Below are 10351 nucleotides of genomic sequence, written 5' to 3' on the forward strand. Positions count from 1 at the left end.
AGTGTAGCCTGGCCCATTTCTATGATAAATACAAATGTGAATCCTTGGTGTTCCAGTTGTACTATTTTGGAAAGAGCAGACTGAATAGGATAGCTATGGGCCAGGGCTCTTTAAAGGCAGCTATTTTTACATACATTGATTGCACTTTCTATGATATCAGGTGTTAAAAGTAAAAAAAAAAAATATTTTGTATTATATTTGCACTGTGTTTTTATGTGCCTTTTTAATATTTGCAATGTTTGTAATATTTAAAGCTTTAAAATATTGTATATAATGCTATAGATTGTTTGAGGGGGAATCGGTATGTAATGATCAAATACAGACTGCAGCAGCCCGATGAATCGAAATCCTAACTGGAGCAGGTAAGTATCCTAACCCTCTTCTCGCCCTACCCTAACCCTCCCTTAGTGGTGCCTAACTGTAACCTCCCACCTTTGTGCCTAAACCTAACCCCCCCTCCCCGCACCCTAAACCTAGCCCTCCCGGGGGATGGGTGCCTAACCATAACCCCCCCTAGTTGTGCCTAACCCTAACCCTCCCGGAGGGGGGTGCCTAGCCCTAAGTCCCCCCGGGGTCTCTAATCCTCCCCCCCTTCCCGCGGCTAGACCCTAAAACACCTAGCTTACCGTTGTTCGGTTTGCCGGGTGTCAGGATTTTGTAGTAGGGCTAATGATAGGCGTCGCTATTTCGACGCCTATCTTTAGTCCCATGTAGGGCTTGCAGTGTTGGGATATTGTCCACCGGTATCCTGACTGCATCCCATTTGAGGGAAGGGGGCCCCAAATCAGTCTCTTGCATAGGGCGCCAGGAGGTCTAAATCCGCCTCTGGTTTGTGCGAGTCTGGCTCACTGTACAGAGGGGCACCTTTCACCCCTCAGCCAGGGGCAGATCTGTGGGAGCGGATGATCAGTGCAATTGCTCCAACCCACGTAACATCTTACTTTGATCTGGCAAGCTGCTCCCTCCACCTCGGCAGCACCATCTTCCCAGTGATATACGGGCACGGCTAATTAGTACCCTCTCCCCCCTCTTGGTGCCCCTAATGTTAGAGACCCATCAGATTAGGTAATCTTTGATGTGGTAGGTGGCATGCATTTTTACTAAATGTGCTAAGAACCTTATTTATACTCCATGTTAATTGTAGAGTATATTATAATTGTTTTGATTAGCAGCATTCTTAGAGCTGTATTCAATTTGAGCCGTTCCGCGTTAAGTTAACGCGGCCCGGACTTAATGCCGACTTCACCTGTTTTGGATGCGGAAAAGTATTGCGCGTGTGCACGCTTTTCCCCGTATTCAATTTGAAAGTACGCATAAACGGGACCCGGCAATACTGTAACAAGCAGAAAGTACTGTCAGTTTTGGGGAAATCAGCCTGACACCCCCTAAATGATGCTCTGACATGGGGGTTCACTATGGTAGTCCCGATTTGGCTTGCTGAAGGTATTTGGTGTTTTTAATGGGCTCAATAGCTGCTAAATAGTGTTTTTATATACCTGATGCAGAATAGTATTTAGGAGTATTTTTTTCCAGAAAATAAGTTATCCCAGCAAATATGGGGTACTTGAAAATGGGGGTCAGCATATTTAAAGTTCAAAAAGTGAAGTTAAAATATTGTGAAAAATCCACCTGCCGCAAACACCTGCAATCTAAAAAAACACTTGGGGCATACTTGGGGACCCCCCCAGAGTCAAGTTCGCTAGTTTTTAAGTTTGTACCCCATTATTTTTTTTTGCCCCCTTTTTCAAAGTAAATTTTTGGGGTGTCCTTAAGTTGTTTTTTTTTACACAGATTACCTTTGGGGGACTGTCTGAAGGCTGCGCGGGGGTTCCCGCAACGTTGCACCCCAAAACCACAATTCTGCACTTTTTTTCCACCTGCCATTCATAGGCGATACTTTACCGCCTATTACATTGCATTGACTTTCCGCCTAGGCGGAAAGCCTTTCGAATTGAATACGGGGTAAAACCAGAACAGGCAATAATGACGTCATCGGCGGAAACTTTACGCGGATCCGGACTTAATGCTTCAAATTGAATACGGGCCTTAGGGCCTGATTCAGACCCGCTCGCGAGCGCTGAGCGCTCACAAGCGGGTCGATGTTGCCCAGCACACTCTAATCGGGGGTATACCATTACAAGGTTTATGCAGAGGGACGCCTCATGCTATTATAGTATATTAATTTAGAACTATATGTCCATGGTGTTATGGCAATTATCTGTCATTATATTATGTAAATATTGAATGGTGACATTTGTTTAATATTACTGCATTACTGCATTTTCGCTTTGACACAGTCATATTTACTAACAGCAATTGATGTTATCTTATGTGCTTTTCCAGAATCTGACTTATATATAGAATTAGAAGTTATGCACATTCCTGACTTTGTTTTTCAGGAATCATATTTATATAGCATTCATGTAAGCTATTATACAGTTGCATACGGCTTTCAGGTATACATGCAATGGATTACAATGCACTAGCACTTTAATAACTTATTGCTGCCATTTTTTTGCATGTTTTTTTGCTCAGATATACATGCAATGGATTGCCAAGCACTAGCACTTTCTTAACAATTGCTGCTATTCATGTCTTTTTTGAATATCACTATAATTAATTATTTTTCATGATTGTTCCACATGTTACAATATCTGTTTGCAAACCGCAAATATATCATGTTGCACTAGCACTTTTCATCTGTTTATTATACATTTTCTCATATTGTTATTTATATTGATTTAATATTTTTTTACTGTCTGCATGTACATAATGTATACTTTGAGAAGCAATTCTTATATTTATGATGATATAACTCTGTCTTTTTCAAGGATAAAAATAAGTTGTTTTGTTTTGGTTTTCAGAGTTCCAACCAATGAATTTTTTTTTAATATATAATAATAAAAGTAAATTTTTAATATTAACACATGACTTAGTGTGCCCCAAACTAGGGAGTTGTTCTTTTCTCTTCCTCTTCTCAAGATATATAATTACAGCAGAACATCTTCCCTGGTGGTCTAGTGGTTAGGATTCGGCGCTCTCACCGCCGCGGCCCGGGTTCGATTCCCGGTCAGGGAATAAATATTTTTTTTAGTCACAACTTACAATGTTTGGCATTTATTGGAAAGCACACAATACAAATTTTTTGGTCACATATATCAGGCGCTAATTAGTTGTTTCATATCATCAGGTATAGCAGGAATAAAAGTTCTTTATAATGTCTCTTATTTCATGTGTATAACGAATGTCCGTCCAAAGTATTTCTGTTGCTTGTTGGACAGATTCACCTCCAAGGGTATATAGAAAAAAAGAGAAAAAGAGCTGTATAGTGTAGTAGATTTTTTAAAATTTTAATAACACATACATTCACAGGTAGATATAAAATTCGGACTTCTTGCTATCAAATATAGCCAAGTCTCACTTTTTCTGAGGACATATAATAAAAAAATGCAAACCAAAAAATAAAAAATAAAGAAACAAAGATACAGTATTCACTATAGATACTGTCACATTTACAATTTTCTCAGTGTTATCCAAAATTGTAAAAAGTTTGAACCGTACCGTGGTTTGCACCCAATTTGGTGCCCTTTGGAGAGTATAGATGGGAGAATATCCGGATATGCTGCCCAGCTTCTCCTGAGCTCCCGGATGCTGCCCACGGTCACAAAATTTCACCAGCAGATAGATCCCAGCTGCCAACGCGTTTCGAGTGATGTCCACTCTTCCTCAAGGCTGTATGGGATCTATGGCTGTACTATCTGCTATTTATAGGTCTGCTGACCCGGAAGTAAACACACATTGTCTTAATTACATAAACATAAAAAACTTACTTAAACTCTAAAATTATATTGATCCACCAATATTTAAATCCATCGTTTTTATAAAAATATATATATATAGAACGATCACAAAGTTCCGTTATATCTCCATATATCATGTGTATCCACGCGGCTTCAGACTTCCGGTGATTCCCTCTTTCTCTGAGGGACTCAGGGCTCTATCGTGTTTACAGCACGTCACCATCCATGTGCGCCCATCTGCCGGATGTATACGGGGTCCGGGCACCACGTACCTCCGGTATTCTCTACCACATCCTTTGGTCATATTTACATGTCCCTCAGAGAAAGAGGGAATCACCGGAAGTCTGAAGCCGCGTGGATACACATGATATATGGAGATATAACGGAACTTTGTGATCGTTCTATATATATATATATATATATATATATATTTTTTTTTTTATTTTTTTTTATAAAAACGATGGATTTAAATATTGGTGGATCAATATAATTTTAGAGTTTAAGGAAGTTTTTTATGTTTATGTAATTAAGACAATGTGTGTTTACTTCCGGGTCAGCAGACCTATAAATAGCAGATAGTACAGCCATAGATCCCATACAGCCTTGAGGAAGAGTGGACATCACTCGAAACGCGTTGGCAGCTGGGATCTATCTGCTGGTGAAATTTTGTGACCGTGGGCAGCATCCGGGAGCTCAGGAGAAGCTGGGCAGCATATCCGGATATTCTCCCATCTATACTCTCCAAAGGGCACCAAATTGGGTGCAAACCACGGTACGGTTCAAACTTTTTACAATTTTGGATAACACTGAGAAAATTGTAAATGTGACAGTATCTATAGTGAATACTGTATCTTTGTTTCTTTATTTTTTATTTTTTGGTTTGCATTTTTTTATTATATGTCCTCAGAAAAAGTGAGACTTGGCTATATTTGATAGCAAGAAGTCCGAATTTTATATCTACCTGTGAATGTATGTGTTATTAAAATTTTAAAAAATCTACTACACTATACAGCTCTTTTTCTCTTTTTTCTATATACCCTTGGAGGTGAATCTGTCCAACGAGCAACAGAAATACTTTGGATGGACATTCGTTATACACATGAAATAAGAGACATTATAAAGAACTTTTATTCCTGCTATACCTGATGATATGAAACAACTAATTAGCGCCTGATATATGTGACCAAAAAATTTGTATTGTGTGCTTTGCTCTATTAGCTGTTCTTGGTGGGGACAGTGGGTCACGTGTGGTGGCTGCTCTATATTAGATTGCGCCCGTGCTTTATCCCAAATAATTCTTTTTTTCTATTTATTGGAAAGCAATGATAACCTTTTACTTTTTTTTGCTAGAAAAAGGGCTTTTCACTGCTTCCTCCTATCTAAGAAGAGGGCTACTGGGATACTGCAGAGAAATCATGGGCTTCTCTTCCAGTCCCTCGATGTTCATTGTCCCTATATCCTGCTATAGAGACTGGATACTGGGGGGAAGGGGGCGTGGCCAAATCCAGGAGGCATGACCCCACCTCCTTTGACAAAAAGATAAAAAAATACTATGCCCAGCTCTTCCTTGCCTATATTCTTAATGGCACCTCGGGAGAGTCCCAGAGGGGAAAAACACTCACCGATGGCTGGTGGTGCGGCATTACATGCTTATCATTGTGACCACACCCCTCACTGTCTAAAGTTGCAATTCACAGTTAGGACAGGGCTACTTGGCATCAAAGCTCTGCCTTCCACTGTTTAAAGATGCTGTTTAAAACCTCAATTAGGGGCATTTTACAGCTGGGGGCAGGGCTTGATGATGCAATTTGCATTGAATCACGTCTTCTATCCAGGGGCGTATCTATAATGGGTGCAGGGTATGCCTCCTCCTATTTAAGAAGAGGGCTATTGCAGAGAAATCATGGGCTTCTCTTCCAGTCCCTCAATGTTCATTGGATTCCGAGTCCCTATATTCCCCTATGGAGACATTGTGTTCAGGGTCGTTGAGAGCCGAACTAGGCCCGAGTACTGGGGGAGGTATGGGGGCATGGCCAAATCCAGGAGGCATGGCCCCACCTTCTCTGATATAAAAATTAAAAACACTATGCCCAGCACTGCATGCTGCAAAGGGTGTCAACAAAATGTCCAGGTAATCAGTACCCTCTCTGTGCCCCTGACTGCATTGTAGATGCAATTTATTAAACAGCAGAAAGATTGGCTTCCCACCATTAGGTAATGCAATCTTGAGATAATGTCATCCCGAACTGGATTAAAGTTTTTGGGCGCTCGGAGCACCTAAAGCAGGGAGGCCACTATGATCTAAAATGAAAAGCATAGACATAATTTAGTAGAGAGAGCGTGCAAGTGAGCGTTACTACTATGTGGTAACTATTAAAGATGGTGTCAGACAAATTTCATCACAAAAGATCAGATCACGACTCTCAATACAGATCAGTTCATGCCCAACCCCCATCACCTCAGCCCCCAGGACAATTTATGCAGCACCTACTATCAAGTAATACCCCCATGTAATTTGTTTCTTCCCCAGCATGGTCCACCTCAATTCATTTAAACTCTAGCACCTTTAATTTCTTTCTGTCCCAGCACACACTAACACACAAATGTTAAAAAGCGTCACAGCGTCACAGATTCAGAGACAAATATACAGAGGGTGACAGATGCACACAGGGCCTGAGACACTCACATACACAGAGTTACAGTCTAGGACAGGGGCGTATCTATAATGGGTGCAGGGTGTGCGGGAAACATGGGCCCACACCGCACACCCTGCACCCATAATATTACTTACCTCTCCGGAATCCCACGTCGGCGCGGGGTCTGGCGCTGTAAAATGACTGGCGGCCATTTTCCTATCATTTGCGCATGCGCAGTAGAGGGAAAATGGCCGCCACGGCCATTTTCCCAGTGACCTGTGCATACACTATAGACTCTGGGCGCACTCCAGTGCCCAGAGTCTATAACTCCGGTGCTGGCCGCGCACAGCTCAGTGCGCTGCCGGCCGCCGGGCAGAGAGGAGGGGGCGCCCGTTTCGGAGACTGCACATGGGCCCCCTCCTCTCTAGAAACGCCCCTGGTCTAGGGAATGTAATATAGTGTCCTCCTTCCCTCTCTCTCATACTTGACAACTTTAAGTATCTCCTCTCTGGGAGATGCCCGAAGAGGAGATGCGGGTAAAAGCTTCAGGGGTGGGGCATGGCTCTCCACATCATTAGGCCCCGCCTCCATCATGGCAAAAAGCTGCAGGTCTTCTCTGTATTATCGCCTTATCCTGCCAGCCTCACTAGGAAGAGGACAGGATACGGGAGATCCACCTACTCTTCTGGGGGTGCAGGAGACTACCCAAAAAATTGGGAGACTCCTGCAACTTCCCTGAGAGTAGGAAAGTAACATACAGGCCAGGTAGTTCAAGCTGTCACTCCGTGGGAATTGGTACTGCAACACCTTTACTCCTCCTGTCACCCTTGGTGCCTGCCAGAGTCCGGAAGACTGTACACTGTGGGTCATCTCATCCGATTGGGGGGGCACTCTCATAGCATACATGCCTACTCTTCTGATTTGGCCAGGAGCTTCCTGAATATCGGGTGCTGCTCCCAGTCCCCTGGAAAAGCAGGCAAGCCTCTCAGCCCCTCCAGTCCCCCCCGCAATGCAGCCACAAACACCCGCAGCAGGGGGGCTGGTGACGCCGTTCGAGCTGAGTCGCGTCATCATGACGCTGCCCCCTGCTTCACAATGCCAGAAATCTCGGCATTGTGTAACGGGGGCGGGGCCAAAATTAAGCGATTGCTCTGCCGTGCCCCCAGCTCCGTCCCTAAACGCTGTGTAATGTGCTGGCCATGCCCCTCTGTGCTGGCCATGCCCCTCTGCTAAGCCGACCTGGCTGCTCCCTCCCGGAGGGGGCAGCCAGGATGTCGGCAAGTATGTCTCATAGCCGAGCAGTGGGTGAATAGATGCTGCACACAAGAGCACGGCCAGTGCTTAAAGTGGTCCTAGAGAAGTGGTGGAACTCACCGCCCCCTCGGTGCTTTTTGAATAAAGGGACAGCATGTTCGGCGAATAAAGGGACGTAGTCTCAAAAGAAAGGGGCGTGGTCACACAATAGTATTTCCAATTCAAATTACGCCACAGTAGCACAATCTTGATTCACTTTTACACCACATAGCAGCTGCCAAAATGAATTCCTTGTATTTTTTTATAGTTGGCCAATAAAACCCGATTCCGATAGTAGTGTCCCTTATTCATGCATGACACACAGCAGTGCCCCTTTTACACAATGCCCACAATAATAGTGCCCTTTATACAATGCCCACACCAATAGTGCCTCTTACACATAATGCCCACTCTAGTGGTGCCCCTTATGCAATGCCCACTGTAGTGGTGCCCCTTATGCAGTGCCCCACAGTAGTGGTAGTACCCCTTATGCAGTGCCCTCAGTAGTGGTACCCCTTATGCAGTGCCCTCAGTAGTGGTACCCTTTATGCAGTGCCCCCAGTAGTGGTAGTGCCCCTTATGCAGAGCCCACAGTAGTGGTGCCCCTTATGCAAAGCCTCCCTTATGCCCCTTATGCAATGCCCCCATTAGTAATCCCCCTGTAATAGTGCCACCAATAGTAGTTCCCCTAGTAGTAATGCCCCTGTAGTAGTGTCCCCAATAGGTGTGCCTCAATAGTAATGCCCCCAGTAGTAGTGCCCCCTGAGTAATGCCCCCAATAGTAATGTCCCCTGAGTAATGCCCCCAGTAGTAGTGCCCACTGAGTAATGCCCCCAGTAGTAGTGCCCCCTGAATAATGCCCGAAATAGTAATGTCCCCTGAGTAATGCCGCCAGTAGTAGTGTCCCCTGAGTAATGCCCCCTAGAGTGAAGCCGCTAACACACACAAAAAAAACCCTGAATACTTACCTTAAGCCCCGCTCCCAGGTCCGCTGCCATTCTGGTCAGCCTGGCTGCTCCTCTGAAGTATGGGAGAGACATCATGATGTCTCTCCCACAGTGCACTGCACACCGCGGGAGCCGGAGCTCAGGAGTGAGCTCAAGCCTCTGGCTGCTGCTGGCGTTGTGTGGAGGGAGCCGGGCGCTCACTGGTAACAAAATCTCAGCGGGCGTCCGGAAAATGGAGCCTCCCTGTGGCGCCATGCTGAGGTGAGCTGGAGGAGGCGGAACTGTTTCCGTCTCCAAATAGAAGTGACAGAACGCAGTTCCGCCCCACTCCGGCCGACTTTAACACAGCATCAAAAATAATACAGAGAATGCCTGGGGGCAGCCCAGCAGCTCTGGGAGTGCAGGGAACACCCCAGCGTGCACATGCTCACCCTCACCCACCCATCTCCAACGCGGTTTCTAGGGACTGCTAAAGCCCCAGGAGCAAATTAGAGCTGGCAGTAGGGTTGCCATTCCCTAATCGCAGTCCAGCATGTGATAAGCAGATAGTGCTTCCAATTGGAAGCCACTGCAATCACTATGGGCTCACTGGTGGTGGCAGATTTTTACTGGGAGGGCTGCAGATAAAATTCGGCATTGGAGATAACCATGACACAAGTTCCTAATTTTATATGATAGACATTGCTCCAAAATACATATAACAGCACTGCAACAATACAAGTAAACATCCTAATGTATGCCTACACCCAAGTAATGGCACCAGCTGAGCACACAGAGGGCCTGATTCAGAGCCGCTCGCTCTGAATCAGGGCCGGGCATTATTTTTTTTTGGATTGGCCTCTTGGCCGCTCGCATAGCTGTGGGTGACCACCCACAGCCATTGCGAGTGGCCATGATGATGGTCGCGATGGTCAAGACCATCGCAACCATCGGGCTTGTGACGAGACCCTTGTGGTAGGGTCTCGTGGCCACAAACCCCAGAGAGATTTCGGCTCTAACAGAGTCGGAATCTCTCCACTGACATCACTCGTGATGTCAGTGGGGCCGCCCCCAAATGGCAGGTGTTCTCATGGGAACGCCTCCGTTTGGGCAGCCACCCCCCCGGCCCGCCCACCAAAGGGGGCGAGCTGTCACTCAACATCGACAGCTCGCCCCCTTTGGTGCGAGACCCGAAGCGACGGATTGCCCGTTGCTAGCCGGGTCTTGCGCATGCGCACGACGGAGCCAGCTCTGTCGTGCGCATGCGCTGTGGGCCACCATCTACCCGGTTGTGAGCGCTCAGCGCTTGCGACCGGGTCTGAATCAGGCCCTGAGACCTCAAAATCAACCCAGCTATGCTAACATCAAAGCCACCTTAAGAGTTATTGATATATTGCACTGTGGGCCTGATTCAGAGCCGCTCGCTAGATGTGATCACTCGCACGATGTGTATGCAAATTGCGTAGGCAATGCTATCTCACAGCAATGCATTAGAATGCCCAGTATTTCTTAGAGAGCGAATACATAGGGTATGCAGACACCAACCAGCCTGTTTTAAGATGCCCACTTGTGCGTATCATGTCCAGGAAGTGTATGCAACCATCGGTACATCGGATGCTATCCCAGCGCTTGAGGTTGACCATACCCTGCCGCAAGCACTGCGAGCACTTCAGTGTAAAAACAAGCCAGGTGATGT

At 45.7% G+C, this 10351-nt stretch overlaps 1 non-coding gene across 1 annotated transcript; it reads left to right on the forward strand.

Moving 5' to 3' along the window:
- The first annotated feature begins 3006 nt into the window (after nucleotides 1-3006).
- Nucleotides 3007-3078, forward strand: TRNAE-CUC (transfer RNA glutamic acid (anticodon CUC)). Its single transcript has one exon. It is a non-coding gene; the product is annotated as a tRNA-Glu (tRNA).
- Nucleotides 3079-10351: the final 7273 nt, after the last annotated feature.

Source organism: Taudactylus pleione, unplaced genomic scaffold (assembly GCF_031769625.1).
Source record: "Taudactylus pleione unplaced genomic scaffold, aTauple2 ptg000551l, whole genome shotgun sequence".
In the NCBI taxonomy this organism is placed as follows: Eukaryota; Metazoa; Chordata; class Amphibia; order Anura; family Myobatrachidae; genus Taudactylus; species Taudactylus pleione.